Consider the following 17,419-nt stretch of genomic DNA (forward strand, 5'->3'; position numbering starts at 1 on the left):
CCACTGCACAATAAACATGGCTCGGAGCAGATATGCCAGCATTGATCTGATACTAATAATCCTTTGCACTTCCACAGGGCTTCTAGGGAGTCTCCAGGGTTTCTAGGATTGTTCTTCGTATCCAGAGCCCTGAAACAGCGACTGGCTTTGGTGATCCCCTTGGATCTGGGGGAGCATTGGAGCCATCAGACTTTATAGGAGCAAAAATTAAAATTGCTTGATATGCAACAGGTTTCTCAGGCTCCCTGGCCCTGATCCTGTTTGTAAACCCAGCCTTTCTTGTTCCTCCCAGCAAGCAGTGAGTGGGGAAGTTGGTTTGTGGCCTCCAAATTAAATTAGGATTGATTTTATTTTTTTTTTCCTACAGGCAGACTGAAGAAATATCTCCAGTTAAAATTGCTTTAAGTCCATTTTAAAGTATGCACTTTCATACTGAATTTAGCACACAGGCCGTTAGTCTTGTTATTTTAAATTAACTAGAAAATCAATTGGAAAAAGTAATTTCCATGCACAGCTGCAGGAAACTGTGGGAGCACCAACATCTGCTGCAAAGGGGCATCTGAACATCTTAAATATTAGAGGGTAAATGAACCACTGAATGTGGACACTTTAAACTCAGCTGAAATACACCACCATGGCATTAATTAACTGCATCTGTTTGGATATGTCAGTGTTAGGTTAATTGTTGGACTTGATGGTCTTAAAGGCCTTTCCCAATATTAATGATCCTGTGATTCTATATTTTATATAAGATATATATAATTTTGTTCATACTTTTCCTTTTGTTGTTGTTGTTCTTCTTCTCCTTTTTCTTCTTCTCCTTCATATCAGTATTTTTAATTTCCAGCCTTCCTCCTTCGCATCTCTTCCTGCCCATTTCCCTCCTGCAGATTCTGAGCACAGAACATTTCTGCGCCTCTTTGGAGCTGTTCCTGCCTGGTCTTTTCCAAGTTTCCAGGAGACAGGGCCCAGGTAATTTGTGGGCTAATGGGGCCCTTTGCTGTTAGGACTGGCAGATGAAATGCTGTAATATCTTTGCAAAATTTAATGAACAGAGAAAAACAAATTCTTAACTGCACAAGGGGAGTCAGATGTGCAGCTTCTCCAACAGGAATGATTCTGTTTTCCCCTTGGATTTTCCATCCCAAGAAGAGTGCAGGTTGTACATGGGATTTACGTGCTGGCTTTTGTTTCGGTGTTGATTTATTTATGCTGAGGCTATGAACTGAGTGACTGCAAAGTGCCTGCTGAATGCCATTCGGATAAATCACTGCTGGTATTTATTGTATTCCTTGCTGAACCGGTGTTGCACACACTGATATAAAAAAAATGGACGGGAAATCAATGTGGCTCAGTGTAAAATATCTTGACTATAAAGATTTTTCAGATCTATCAAACATACAGTGTGTTTGCTGTGTCTGGAGGCCGTTCCCTTGACATGAGGATTGTACTAATTGTCCAAGTATTTGATTTAATTTGCTGTGGGAGCCAGGAAGGAGCACACAGCTCCTACATCAGGGATTTCACTGTGGGTTTGGGGCAGGAAAATGCTCTGTACATAGGCAGCCATGGGATAGAATCCCTTCCATTAATTTGAGCCCAATCCAAAGCCCCCAAGCCTGTTTTCCCTTCCTTCCCCCACACTCCATGGTGTAGGGATGCTGCAGAACTTCTTCACACCACAGAAACCAGAACAGCACAAACTCTGTCCATATGGATTTGTTCTTGGGTTAGGGATGTCCTTCAGCCTGCAGAGCTCTGTTTCCTGGTGGGATTGCACAGCCAGTGGGATCCCCTGAGCTCAAGGTGCCTCCTCCTCCTCCACCATGAGGTCTCTTGAAGAGGAGTCTGAGCTGAGCAGGGCTTGCCACAGCTGCACATTAATGGTTTCACAGTGATGGAGAGCAGGGCTGGATGGGACATTGGGAGGAAATTCTTTCCTGGGAGGGTGGGCAGGCCCTGGCACAGCTGTGGCTGCCCCTGGATCCCTGGCAGTGCCCAAGGCCAGGCTGGACACTGGGGCTTGGAGCAGCCTGGGACAGTGGGAGGTGTCCCTGCCATGGCAGGGGTGACACCGGGTGGGATTTAAGGTCTCCCGCCCAATTCTGGGATCAGGGATGCACTCAGTGGGGCTCGGGGTGCACCTGGGGGTGCTCGTGTGTGCAGACAGCTTTCAGGGAGCCGTGAGGGGGGCAGATGCTGCCGTTCCTGCACATCCCTTGTTCCAGGGAAGCCCCACAGCCCAGCACCGCGTGTCCCGTGTCACCGCACACCGCGGCACCGCAGCCTCGTTAGCGGGGGGTTAATTGGGAAAGCGGGAAGCGTGTCCCCCTCGGAGCGGCACCTCTCCTGTTTGGATAGAAAGGAGCAGAACAATTCCAGTATTTCAAACATCACTCAGGCCCCGCCGCTCTAATCGCTGCCGGCCCAACCTGCCTTGGGTCACTAATGCATTCAAACACCGCTAATGACACCGGGGGATGACAAGATAAGGACGGGCTGCGGATGAATGACTGCACAAAGGCAAAGTGGCAGAAGTAATTAGAGCCTCACGTGGGCCCAGACGCCGAATTTCATGTAGAGCTGAACCCCCCCAGATAACCCCGTGTGCTGGGAGCTGGGGCTGGGCCACCCCTGGAACTCAGCTGACATTGGCTGCCATGAACATGAACCAATTTGCAGCGAAGAACCAACCTCCATTTCCCTCCATTAATTAGACAAATTAATTAAAGCGCTCTTTGGAATCTATTCCCCATTCAAGATGAGGATGCTGCAGAGATTTTGTTAAATGGTTCAGAGAAGGCTTATTAATCCTGAAATGAATTCTATCAAGCCCTGTAAAGCACCAACTTCAAGTGCATTTGTGGAGAAGAAAGCTTTGCAAATCAGATAGGAAAGCTACAAAAGTGCTGGGTATTATCCTAATCTGGGGTGTTTAATTTGACACTCTTATGTCAAGATATTAGAAGAGAATGAGCAAATGGCCTGATAAATATGTACTTAAAGAATGACAATCCTCATAATCAGTTAATTTCTATTTATCTTGTGATACCCTTTTCCACAGAAACTTGTATTAGAAAATAAATAAGATTACAGGGTAATTCTGAGAGCTGTAAAAACATAAAACACACATCTGCCCTTAAAGGCAGAAGTTGTGTTTTATTATGCAGCACTTCCACAGTGATTCCATCCACTCCCAGACGTGGCATTGTCTCCTGCAGGGACTGGTACCACCAAACCTCCACTGTGGCATCTCCCTGCAGCCTAGGGACGTGGAGCAGCCAGGGAGAGGGAGCAGAGCTGGGAGAACTTCTTGTACCAGAGCTTGGTGATTTCTTGTGCAAACTACATTGCACTGAGGAACAGAGCCTGTCTGAGGGGAGGCTTGTTCTGCTCAGGCAGTGCCTGGGAGGGTTTGAACTCAAAATTCCTCATCAGAGGGGCCAAAGAACAGCCTTAAAGGCTTCAGGATATGACCCGGGCCTGAAACAATAGCCAGCCCAGAATAAATGAGTTTATTATCTGCTCTAAAGGGATTTTATTGACTTGCTGAAAAAAAAAGAGTAATATTTAATATTGAAGTATAACTTTTAAAAACAGAGATGCTGACTCTATAAAAATGTGCTCTGGAGCTGAGACCTTGACTCCAAAGCGTAATCCAGAGTTTTTTTTATAGCTGTGCTATAAATCATCAAAATTAAATGTTTGCATTAGCAGCAGCGGGAGAAGACTATGCAGAGTGTGGGGATGTGTCACCCAGCACAAAGCTCAACAACTGCACACCCTGGGGTGGTTCTGACCCGGGGAGGGCTGGGGATGGGGTTTGCCTCTATTTCTATTGGGTTTTGCTGTTCCCCTGTGGGGTTTTTCCCAGTGGGGCAGGTGAGGTGTCAGGAAGCTCCCGGTTCCCTGAGTCCCTGCTGGGGCTGGGTGCTATGGGGGTGAGCTGGGAGAGCAGCAGCAGGATAGGGAGAGGCTGCCCAGGACAGTGAGAGTGAAAAAATGAGTGGTTTTCCCCAATTCACATGGAGAGCGCCAGGCTGGCACCACCAGCCCTGGGCTCGGCCTTCCTGAGCTGCTTTCTCACCATAATCATCACAGGAATATCATCATTATCCAGGAACTGTCCAGATCCCCTGGCCAGGCTGGCCCCGGGGTGTTTGCAGCCCTGGCCTGGCTGGAGGAGGGTTTTCAGTGCTGTCCTGCGCATGAACCCCTTCCCTGCACCACTGCAAACGCTCTGCAGTCCGGCCAGCCAACCTGTTAACATCCTCTCCTTCACACTCCCGCAACAAGCCAGCTGCTCTGCTAGGAAAATACAGCTGGAGAGGTTTATAAATAGTAAATTAAGGCTTGCTCCAGCCACCCCAGCTGGGCAATGTTAGAGGAGCGAGCAATTCATCACCGGGGTGTCATCCCCCCTTGATGTGCTGCCCACCAGACCCGCGCCGGCGCGAGCCGGGGACTCCTCGCCTCGCTTGGCTCAGCTCCCAATTTAGTGTTTGATCCTTTGCGCAGAATTCATTTTGCCAGTGTACCCTGACCAGCTGGGGAAGTGTCGGTGACAGGTCACTCACGGAGGCTCAAGGACACGGCTCCCAGGGAGGGACGGGCGCTGCAGTGCCCAGGAGCCCCCAGTCTGCCCCACTTCCCCCTCGGCCACTGCGGGGGCATTTCAGGGCCAGTCCTGAACAAGCTCCATCTCTGCTGGGCAGGAGGGGCTGGAGAGATGAGCCCGGACATCTGACACATCCTCCTGCTGTGACTTTGCTTCAGGGAGAGGGGAGAGAGGGCTCGGTCCCTCCATCTGTTGTGTGCATCAGCCGAGGGTCTCCTGGGTGTGTATCCATATCAAAACTCAATTAGAAAATGAGCCCTGCATGTGAAGGACTATTGTGTTCCAAGTATTTTTATAATTAAATCTGAGAAGGTGGGACAGGCTATTTATGAAGGGCCTTCACAGAACGTTTCCTAGTGCATGGAGGAAGGGGGTAGGAGAGTTTATTTTACTTATGGTTATATCATTTTCAGTGCACAATGGGGAGAAATCTCTCTGAGGGGTCAGGATCCCAAATGCACATCATCATCATCATCATCACCACCACCATCACCCTGCACTGCTGCTGGTTAATTGTTTAATACCCCTCAGTCACTGAGCAGAGGTTTCATCCAGGAACTGGAGGGGTGCAATAGCATCCTGCACCTCCATCCCGATGGAATTGCTTCTGGAATTGCTCAGAATCACTGAATCCCAGAATGGCTGGCGATGGAAAGGACCTTAAAGCCCATCCAGTGCCACCCCTGCCATGGCAGGGACACCTCCCACTGTCCCAGGCTGCTCCAAGTCCTGTCTAACCTGGCCTTTGGCACTGCCAGAGATCCAGGGGCAGCCACAGCTGCACTGGGCACCTGTGCCAGGGCCTGCCCACCCTCCCAGGAAGAGATTTCTCCCTGACATCTAATCCAAATATTTCTTCCTTTATTTTAAGGCCATTTCCCTTTATCACTGTCTGCCTGTGTAAAAAGTTGCTTCTCTTCTTTTTGATAAGCCCCCTTCAAGTACTGGAAACTGTGGGGCTTCGGCTTTGTGCTGCTGCTCTTGAAGTCCTGCACTCAGAGGAAAAGTTATTCCCTTTATACATCTCTGCCTGAATTATTTCCCACTTGCAGAGCTGCTACCTACAGGATATAATCATGAGCACAGTAAATCATTGTGCCATGTCAAGCTGCAAGTGGTTTTGGAGTTAGATCTGGAGTTCAAATCTGTGTCTGACTGTGTATTTTATCTCAAATGTACTTTTTAATTTGTCCTTCTGAAGTTCTTCTAAATTTAGGGGGTATGCAGCAAGAAGAGGAAAAGTTTTTCTAAGTAACTGTGGTTATTTTACTGCCAAAGTCTCTGCAAGAAATCTTAGTCCAGTGCTGGAGTTAGGGCTGCGTTCAGGACTGGGTGTCCCTTTCCTGCACCCCAGACTCTGCTCTGCCCACAGAAACACCAGAGTGTACACACAGATTTTTCAGCCACAAATTGCATTTCTGTTCTTTGAACAGACCTATTTAATCCCTATCATGATTTTAATAATTTTTATCTGTCCATTTTTTATTCTGTTAAAAAGCCAGTATGATGGCTCCCGTTAATCACCCAAAGGAGTGGGAGTTTTAATATTCTTCGTAGCAGGTGAATATTGGATGTGCAGATGTCACCTCCTTTGGTGGTGATGGGGACATTGTGACAGCACAGGGCAGCAGTGAGGGGACGGGAGGGACAAACTCCTCAGTGCTGTCCTTGAGCTCCCCTTGCTGAGGGGGTGGCAGGCGGGGGATGAGGAGGACTTGGCCAGGAACAGAAGAATTCAGGGCCCAAAATGAGACATCTTGGCGTTTTTCTGGGCTGGCTCCCTGGAGCCTGGCTTGGAGGCTGGGCTGGCTGAGCCATTATCCCGCTGCCAGCGCTGCCGAGGCGAAGGCTCCGCACCGCAGCGTCCCCGCAGTCACTTTCGTGCCTCAGAGTCTGCATTGTCTTCAGAAAATAATCCCCACTCCATAATTCCCCTGTAAGTCTCCACATGAGGGTCTTCCCTGCCCAGGCAGGGGATGGGAAGGCAGCAGAAGCTCTTCCACAGTTGGTGAGCCCAAAGTGCATCGTGCTGGGCATGGAGCATGGCTCTGCCAGCACCAAACCCCGCTGGCACCCACGGGCCATGGAGACCACAGGTCATCACAGCTGAATCAGCACATTAAAAAATAACATCCTGGCAGAAGGGACTGTCTTCAAAGCACAAAGGCCAGAAAGAACAATTGTACTAAACTGCATTCATGAATTCATAATAAAGTTCAATTTGCCACCATTTATCATGTGACTTAAAATTAAATTGAGTTTTTAGAGCAAAAGAAAAGGGTTTTGTGCTTTTTTTGAAAATAATACAAAATCTTTCATGCCGTTCACAAATCATTTGTATTAGCACCAGTGTATACAGATTAATTTATTTATTTTCATTAATTCGTCAGTGCTTCCCATTGTTCCATTATCCTCAGGGACAATCCTTATTCTTTCATGTATTTTTAAGCACTAAAGAGTCACACAGACAAATAACAGACTAAAAAGACACAGCGGCTTTGGTTGTCTCTGGGGTTTGAAGTGCTGGAAGGAGTTAAAAAGCATGAACTGGAGGAGGCCATTATGGTGGTGGCACTGACCATGGCATTGGTCTTGACATTGGTATTGATTTGGCATAGATGCTGGCATTGGTATTGGTGTTGGTTTTGATTTTGGCATTGGGGTTGGAGCTGGCTCTTTGGTGTTGATTGTGGCTTTTTAGTGTTGATTCTGGCTTTCTGGTGTTGATGTTGGCATTGGAACTGACACTGATGTTGGTGTTGACATTGGCATTGATGTTGGTGTTGGCACATTAGGACAGGACCCAGGAAATAGGGAGGCACCAAAACAGAGACTCTCTCCCATGGGAGTTGGCCTGTCGGAGGAAGACTGGCAGCAAACCCTCATCCCCACCAACGCCCCCATGAAAATCATGGAAATTCAAAGGCTGGAGCCGCAGCTGCCTTTGGGCACTGCACAAAGATTGCGCAGGTCTGAAGCAGGAGCTGCTCACAGGAACCCCTCACCCCATGCAGGATAAAGAGCAAATCCAGCCCAGCGTCCCCCGGTCGCCCCTGCCGAGCGCGCTCCTTATCAGCGCCGTTTGTGCGACCGCCGAAAATAATCATCTGTGAAAGGAGCCCTAATTACATTAGAGCTAATCCATTTTCCTCTCTGAAGCTGGTAGTCAACAGTTTATTCTCTCACCTCTGAGATGAAACCGAATGTCAATTTTGGAGATAACATTGACGTGAACTTATGTATCAGGCAAGTAGACAAATACCATTATAATCATTTATAATCCTTTAAAGCTGTGACTGAGAAGTGGCATTTGGACTGGATTTAAACTTGGCGTTGTCCGTGTGGAAGATTAACTGCTCCATAAGACTTTGATTTCAGAATATTGCCCATTAGAGAGTTTTGACATAGGAAATTGAAGTATTATATATAGTTTTAACGTGGTTAACAGAGTCTGACACAAACAATAACATTCCAACTTCAGTTAATTCTTTCGCATCCCATTTTCCCCAGCAGGGAAAACTCCACTGTCATCCAAAAGCACCCCAGCAGGACTTTGAAGATTATTCCTGCTGGATGGGAATTACACATCCCCAGCTCATTCCTGCTGTTGCCGATCACTATCGATGCTCTCCAGGAGCTGCTCTGTTTGTGCAACAAGGCCCAGCCTCTGGGGCCAACACCAGCCCGCAAAATCATAAAATCATGGAATTGTATAGGTTGGAAAAATGTAAGACCAAGTTCAACCATTGCCCCAGCGCTGCCAAAGCCACCACTAACCCAGGTCCCCAGCTGCCATATTCACAGGGCTGTTAAATCCCTCCAGGAATGGGGACTCCACCACTGCCCTGGGCAGCTTTGCCGGGCTGGACAATCCTTTCCTTGGAAATTTTCCCTGGATGGAGCAAAGGAATGGCCAGAGTTCTGCAGTGTTTAGAGTTCATCCTTCCCAAATGCTCTCCAGGGGCTGATGGCAGAAGTCAGTGCTGACTGCTGACAAAGTAATGGATCTTATCCAGTGCCACTGGATTTTCTTGGTGACTTTTGTACTAAAACTACAAGTTCCAGACGCTGCCCATGCAGACGTAAAGAGCCAAACACCAGCAGGCGATGGTGCTGTGGTCCTTGCTGGATGCTCCCAGCCTGCAGCTGCTCCAGGGAAAATGAGCACCAGGATCACACTTAGAGCTTCCAGGAGGAAATTAGTGATTAGTGTTTAATACTTTTTATTGCCATTTGTTCCTCAAAATCCCAAGCAGCTTAGGAGGGATAGAAAGGAAATTTCAGTGGTGGTGCGTGCTAGATGAGGAGAAGGCAGCAAGGGAGGGTGGTCAAGGGAGAGGTGGAAATGCTCCTTTGCTCTGGTTTAGATGTTCTCCAAGGCACAGGGATGTGCCAGGCTGCTGTGAGTTCCTAGTGTGGGCTGGGCCTTGTCCAACCTTTGAAAAGCTTGAGGTGCCTTCCATGCACTGTTCACAGTTTCCAGGATTATGCCCTGACTTGAGGCCTCTCCTTTTACCACAGGAGAGATGTGAGTGACTGTGAGCAGGTCCCAGGGGAGCAGGAGTGCCCGGCCATGGTTGGACAGGGATGTTTGGGGCTCTGGAGGAGGCAAGGGGAGAAGGAGCCACCCAGAGCTGCCCCCATGTTCCCCCCTGGGTCCCCAGCCCAGAGAACCGGGTGTCTGTTGGAGGCACATTCCAGCCCATGCGAACAGCTTGCTGTCATCTGGCTTCAATCTGGGGATAAATGGGCTCCAGAAGTTTTGGAATATTTGTATAAGACCACAACGCTTCTTATCAAAACATTTCCCATTATTATTTTCCAGTCTTCCCTCCATCCCCAGCTACCTCCTCCTTCCCTTCGGTGCCCAGCCATGCCCCAGCCATTAGCAGTGCTATCATTTTTTCTCTCCATATGGGAAGCAGAGGAGAGCTTTCCTCTAAAGAGGGCAGCTCAAATCCTCCTGGGGCTCCCAACCCATCCTCCATCTGCGGTCACACAAGTGTTTCCTCCCGGGCATTATCCCTGGAAATGAAAGAATGTGAACACGCCAGGCTCATTTGTTTTGTGTGTTTAATTTCGGCGTAGGTTTGTGTAAGTACTTATCGTCTTCTCCTCGGGAGATAATCCAAGACAAATGTGCAGGCGAGAGGCAGCTTTAACAAATGGGGCTGCCTCCCGAAAACTCCGTGGAATAAATCGGGATGGAAGAGCAGAAGGGATGCTCCCAGGAAGCACGGAAAGTTATGAACACAGCTCAAATCAGCACGACCCCATCATCAATATTCATAGAGCCCAGACAAAATATTTCATATTGGAGCTGCTCATAAATCAGAGGGAGAAGGAGGGGAAAAGGGAAGAGGTGAGGAGAAAGGGGAAGATAGAAAGGAAGGAATAGCTGGGGGTTGAGGGGATGGCGAGGGGGGACTCTGCTCATTTCAGGGTAACATCTGCTCGCTCTGAAGTGGAACCACCTGTTAGTTTATTAAACTGTGCAATTAATTTATGTGGAAGGCAGGGAAGGCTGTATCTCCTCAAAACCTTCCCTTTTAGCCTCTTCCTCCAAAAGTGAGCTGGGTAAAACTGTGCATGGCACCGTCACTTCCACAGGGAATAATGGAGGATCCCCAGCATGTCCCCCCATGGTGCCCATCATGGCTGGGAGCCAAGAGAATCCCAGAACCCCTTAGGCTGGAAAAGCTCTTCAAGATGAAGTCCAATCATTCCCCTAGCAGTGCCAGGACCAATAACCCCTGTCCCCAAGTGCCACGTCCACAGGGCTGTTAAATCTCTCCAGGGATGGGGATTCCATCACTGCCCTGTTCCAGGCTTCAACAACCCTCCCCACAAAGAAATTTTCCCTAATATCCAACCTAAACCTCCCCTAGTGCAACTTGAGGTTTTTTTCCTGTCCTGTCACTTGTTCTTTCAGAGAAGAGCCCAATCCCTTCAGATGGAGGTTGAGGATCACAGAGCATCTCTACAAGGAACCTCATCATCCTGAGCAGGCAAACAGGGGCTGCAAACCACTGCATCCCAAAGCTTTGTCTCCAAAATCCTGCAGTGGCAGGGGAGAGCATTGTGCAGGAGAGGTTTTGCACCAGCCTCTTGCAGCCCCGCTCTCCAGCACTTACCCATGTCAAAACACTTGAATTTTTCATTATCAAAAAAAAAAAAAAAAAAAGACCAAAGATTTTCAATAATTTATTTCAGGCATCTATTCTGGAAGGCGTCCGAACGGCTCCTTCCTGCAAGTCCCCACCAGAGGAGGGTTCAGAGCCCCCGGGGGTCCTGGGCCTTCCGAGCCCGCAGAATCGGGCTCCAGTTAAGTGCAATGCTCTCCAGATTTGGTTCCCATTATTGTCTTCCTTTGGCATGACCGACCAGAGCACTCGAATTGGAAAGGCCCCAGAATCTTCAGTCTCCTAAAATATTTTCAATAACGTTGAGAGCAATTTTCCTTAGAGCATGTAAGGATTTCAGTGGAGGAGCCAACTTTCCCAGAGGAATGATCCAATTATGAGCACTGGATGCTCTTGTCAATCTCTCCCTCAGGGACGTGGAAAATCAAAATTATGATTTATTTTTTTGAATGTGACAGTGAGCGTAAAGGCAGAAATCTAAACCATGCCCTTATCTCCCCATGCACCCCCAGCTCCCTCTCTGATAAAGTCAGCTAAAAATACCCACTCGTTTCAGGCAGAACCTCCTGAAGTTCTGCTCTAATGACAGCACAGGCAAGACCCAGCCCTGGCAGCAGCTGAATGATGACTTTTTAATGGTGACCTTTGCATGTAAAAATTGAGTCAAAATTACTCTGCTTCTCGCTAATGCAACGAGGGAAATGTGGTTTGAACCCCGTGGTTTGTGCTCGGTGACAAAGGGGGGGAGAGGCACCAGCAGGCCCCCAAAAGCTAAAAATAGCTCCCACGGGGGTGCAGGGGAGGAGGGGGGCAGTGAGTGAGGAATTGGCCGTGCCTTTGCTCAGGATGCTGTGGGTGATGGCCCCAGCATGCTGATCATGGGCTGTGCCAACTGGGATGGGATCCCCATGGGTACCATGGGCTGTGCCAACTGGGATGGGATCCCAACGGGCTCCATGGGCTGTGCCAGCTGGGATGGGATCCCAATGGGCACCATGGGCCATGCCAACAGGGATGGGACCCTGATTAGCACCATGGGCCATTCTAACTGGGACAGGACCCCCATGGGTTCCCTTGCATCCCAGCACCCGGCAGCCTCCGTTCCTGCCAGGCACCCCTGCGCCCCTGTGTGGGTGCAGCCGTGCCGGGGTGCAGCTGTGCCGTGTGCCAGCCCCGCCGTGTGCCAGCCCCGCCGTGCCGGTGCATCGTGCCGGGGAAGGAGCTGCCTTTGTCTGGCGGGCAGCAGGGGGCCTTTGTCCCCACGGGGCCGCCTGGCTCCCGGGGCTGGAACACCAAGATCAAGGCATGGGCAGTGGGATGTGCAGCCACCCGCTCCCCCTTAGAAGTTGTTGTTGCTATGGGGTCTATTGTTGGCAGCTTTCCCCCGGGGCTTTACATCCTGCACCTTGCTTTTCACAGGGTGAACAATAATGCAAACTCTTTTTGCTCCCAGAGTTGCCGTTTCACAGTTTCCCCCCCTTTTGCAACCTATAATGAGTGATAACTCTAAAGAACAGCACAATTCTCTGAGAGACTCCCCCACTCCCCAGCTCACACCGTGCTGCTCGCTGGGTTATTCTGCCTGAGAAGCCCAGGAAAATCTGCATATTTGGGGATGTATTAATTACCCAACATCTCTAACTCTGCAAAGATCATCTCTGGCTAATGAAGCTGTCAGGGCAGGCTCCACGCCGATGCCACCCTGCCGTGGGTGCTGGCCCATGGCCAGCACAGCTCCTGCTGTTCCCTGCCCCAGTCTCCAATCCCAGCAGCACAGGAGCAGCATCCAGCCCTGGCTGCTCCCATCATCACCACAACAGGTCCATCCTCCAGCACTTCTGGATCATCTTAGCAAAAAAAAGCTGGAAATCAAAACTGTTCAGTCTCATCTATTAATCCTTGAGGTTGAACCTGCAGCAGGAGGAACCAGAGCTTTGATCCTTTCAGGGTGTGACCTCAGGCCCCTGCAGATCCTCTATGTGCTCCTGCAGGGCTCTGGAGAAGACAAATGGAATGAATTTGATATTGTGCCAAGGATGGGAGCAGCATCCCTTGCCTGGGTGCCAGAGGGCAGAGGATGAGCAGGTCCCTGCACCAACACACCACTCATTTCCTATGGTCAGGTTCCCATCCCTGTTCCAGCAGTGGGGAAACATCCCAAGAAGCTGGTCGTGCACCTGGAAACCTCCCCCTGGCATGCTCAAGCCCATGCTCCCATCCTCAGGAATCTGTCTTTCATGAAACCCATTGTAAGGGATGAATAACCCCACATTTGGAGCAGCTTTCCATTATGGGACTGATCCTTCCTGCTGATACAGACTGGGCTCCCTCAGCTCAAACTCAAGTTGTAAAATTCCTTAAATGGAAATTGATATTCTTGTTTAAATAAATTATTTTATTGGTTTAAGAATTCCTAATGACGAGGAGCAGGAGGGCTGCTGGAGCGCGTGCCAGATCGTCTGCTTTCCTAATGACAAATGTTTGAATTAAAATAATTCTAATTAAATGGATGTCAAAAAAATGTTTCAGTTCGAAACACACTTCACAACCTCACATCACATCCTATCAGGCAGCAGAGCACATGACAAAACACAAAACAAACTGAGACCTTTAGGCAGACATTCCTCAAAGAGCAGCGGTAATTCCCAGCTGGCTGTGCCGTGTGCTGGCAGCCAGAGGGGCGGCAGGGCCAGGAGTCACCTGCACCAAACCAAAGCCACTTTGGGGGCTTTAATTACTCTGACATCATGTGACTTTGTAGGGCTTCAGCTCTCCTGGAGGATGTGGGAATCTTCACTCTCACCCAGCACACACAGAACCAGAGACAAGGTTTGCTCTCCTCCTACCCAGGGTGTTTTTTTAAGGATTGGATTTGGATGATTTCTGCTTTGGAATGGTGGCATGGGATCATAGAATCATCAAATGGGTTGGGTTGGGAGGGACCTAAACGCCCATCTTATTCCACTCCCCACTGTGGGCAAGGACACCTTCCACCACCCCAGGGTGCTCAAATTCCTGTCCAGCCTGGCCTTGGACACTGCCAGGGGTGGGGCAGACACAGCTTTTGGGGCAATGGGTGCTCAGTGATGCAGGACAGACATGGGAGCAAATTGCAGCCAGGGGCTCAGTGTGCCCAGGAATGCTGCAGGAGGGGAAGGGGGGGAGTGAGGGACATCAGCAGCAACATCCCCGGGACTGCTCTGAACCCCCCTCTCTGACCCCAAAGTGCTCTAACAGGACTTGAGGCCATTTATCATTTTCTCCATCTGACCCTTTTAATTTCCCATCCCAGGAGTATTTCCAAGGGATCCCCAGCCCCTGGGGGCTGCAGGTGGCGCTGGCAGGATCCCCTGAGATCCCCCATCCTCTATCCCACATCCCACACCAGGCAAGGCCGCTCTGCCGGCAGGGCCAAACGCTGTAATTGGATCTTAATTACACAACTCTGCAAGAGGTTATTTTTATTTCTTTGTTTGTTAATGCAATTATTTAGCTGCCCTATTTTAGCCTTGACCTTGCAGGAAGAGGGTATTTTCCAGTCAGCATAATGCTTTATCTTTGAAAGCTCCAATCAATAAGGATAATTAATGATGCCTGCTGCAATGATAGCCTCAGCAATCATTATCCCACATTAATCCCTGCAGTCAGCCTGGGGTCAAGGCCATCTAAATCATTCACCTGGGGGTGGAGAAATTCAAATAATTTCCCCATTTAAATCCAAGCAAACAAATCCCACTGTATTTTTCCGAGCTGTTTGGAAGAGGCTGCAGCCTGTTGCGGCCATGGGTCTGCAGGAGCTGTGGATCCTCCCTGCAGGAATCCAGGTGCCCTGGTGGGGATGGCAGTGGGGACATGCCCCAGGGACATGCCACACATGCCACCAGGTTCTCCTCAGACTGGCAGGAGGATTTGATGTGGGGATGGTCCCACTGCCCACACAGCAGACCCCAGTGCCAAAACTGGGATCACCCGGCATGGTTGTGCTGTGGGAGCAGGAAGGGGGTTGTGCTCCTCTTGCAGGGACAAAATGTCTCTGCCACCAACCCCAGGAGGGGGCAGTTTGTCAGCCTTTAGTGCTGGTTCATGCTGGAAATCCTTGGGACACCCAAAGAGGGGACAAGGCATCTCCAGGACAACTCCAAGAGGAGCAGAGGTCTCTCCCCAGGGTATTCCTGTCCCCCACCAGCCCCCCAAACTCCAGCCTATGCCTGAGCTCCCAGGACAGCCACCTGCACAACCCCTGATCACCCAACTGCTGCTGCTGCAGGTGTCCCCAACCCTCCTGCCCATCCCACATCCCATTCCCAACCGGTACGGAGTGAGGGACTGGCAACTGGGCATGAGCACAAACTGCAAACCCATTGATCTTTCTCTTTCTTCAGCCTGTCCTTGGCACATTTATAATCTCTCAGGGGCAGGGATGCATGTGGGGCAGTGTGGAGAGCCCAAGGAAAACCTCCGGCATGCTCCCTCTGGAATCTGCAGCCATCCTCGAGGCTGGGGCAGCTCCATGGCCGATGTGCCTGGCTGTTTTTAACGTCCCCTGTCAGAGGGGTGCAGATTTTTGACATCTGCGTGCTAGCAGTGGAGATATCCCTCTGTCTGCTCCGTGCAAAGATAATTTTTGGGATACAGCCAGCACTGGGGTCGCATCCTGATGCTTCCCAATGTAGTCAGCAGGGAGAATGCTGCATCCCTTTGACCCCAAGGTGAGGAGGAGGACAAGGATCCCATCCAGCCCCGGGTGCCAGTCCCAGCCAAAATGCCCATCAGGTGCTGCTGGGCTGAAAGAGGCACCAAGGACTTTGTCAGGATATGGAGAAACCCACAAAGCCAAGGTGGTGTTATTATAGAACGGCTGCAGAGCAATGTCCTTGGCCAAAAACCGGTGTTGTTGGTAATCAATACAGTTTTGCTGATCTAAAGGTGCCTCTGGTGGCCCTTGCAGGGCTGGGTTTTACAGCTGGACATGTGGCCTGCTGCGATGCCCACCGCAGTGTCCACCACCGTGTCCACCACAGTGACCACAGCAATGCCCACCATGATGTCCTCCACGATTCCCACCATGATTCCCACCACAATGCCCACCATCATTCCCAACAGGACGTCCAGCACCCTGCAGGACCAGCAGTAGAGCAGGGTCTCAGGGCTGTCCCTGTGTCCCCCCAGCCCAGATCAGGGGCTTGATGGCCCCCAGGGTGGGTGAAGTTTGAGATGTGCCAGCGTTGAGTCCCTCCATGGAAACAAAGGGACAATTTGGATTAGTTGTGATTTATGGCTCTGTTATGACCAAGCTGGTGTTTTCACCAAAGTCCTTCTCCCCCTGCCTGGAATTAATTCTATATTAACAGCAGCATATAATTTATATGTGGACACATCCACATATTCAATAAATTATGGCCTAACTCTATAATTCCACAGCTATAATTAATTACATTAAAGACCTCCATTTTAAGCCCACAATTAGATAACCCTGGGAGACAATCCCGTTAGCATTTTTAATAAATACTTGTGTTTGAAGCTGTTGAACAGAGCACCTGATAACTGATAGAGCAGTGTTAACATCTGTTCCATTATTTCCACAGGACGTTGCTTTAACGTAATGCTCCTCACATAAAATATGCATTTGTTCTTGACTGTCAAGTGCCTCTATTATTTTATTAAAAAGTCAAAAAAGAATATAATCAGACTTCATAATTTATGTGTGACATTTTCATTACAGAAAACTTTATGCAAAATTGAATTCTAAAATTTAATTTCCTGTGATGTTTAAATTACTTACTATCTGGCTCCTCTCCAAACATTGTGATCACTCCAGGCCCCATATGAATTCCATTAAGGATATGTTTAGCTGCTGCCAAAACGTATGGGGTATTTTTCTATGTAATTCCAAGAATATGCTCCCTAAATTTATTTTGTGCCAGTTTAAATAGTTTCTCTCATGCAGGAAAGAAACACAAGATATTTTAACAGCTGCTATGGCTTTTTTGTTGTTGTTTCCCTTGGGTTTTGATGCCCATTGTGGTTCTTCAGTCCCCTTAGGCAGAGGAGAATTCCCAGCAGTCTGGAAGGACTGGATGGAGACCTGAGCTTTGAGGGTGCCCTACTCACCATGTTCTCTATGTGCACTGGAAATTAGCACATGCAAATTAGGTGTAATAAGTGTGTGGCTGAAGGAATATGGTCGGTGCTGCTTCAGTTCCCAAAGTCTGGGGTTTTTATTGTCCCTGCTCCACGTGATCTCCCTGGGATGTCTTCAGTATCCATGTAAGGAAGAGAAAGCAGATCAGGGCCTGGAGAAGAGCAGGAACTGGGAATTGTGAGGGTCTTGATGGAACCTGAGGGGGTCAGACACAGAATCACAGAATCACAGAATCCCTCAATCCCCGAGTCCCTGAATCCCTGAATTGCTGAATCCCAGAATCACAGAATATCCCAATCTGGACCCACAAAGGTCAAGTCCAGCTTCTGGGCCTGGAGCAGTGGGGGGTGTGGGAGACCCCAAGGAAGGACAGGGGGATACTCCACATCAAGACCCACAGGACATGTGGATTCACCCCCTCACTGGTCCCATCACCCCCGGGGTGCTCAGGTCCCGCATCTCAGCATCTCTCAACTTCATCCCTCCCGGAGCAGTGTCCTCCGGCCGTGTCCATGG

Source organism: Camarhynchus parvulus, chromosome 9 (genome assembly GCF_901933205.1).
Source record: "Camarhynchus parvulus chromosome 9, STF_HiC, whole genome shotgun sequence".
Lineage (NCBI taxonomy): Eukaryota > Metazoa > Chordata > Aves > Passeriformes > Thraupidae > Camarhynchus > Camarhynchus parvulus.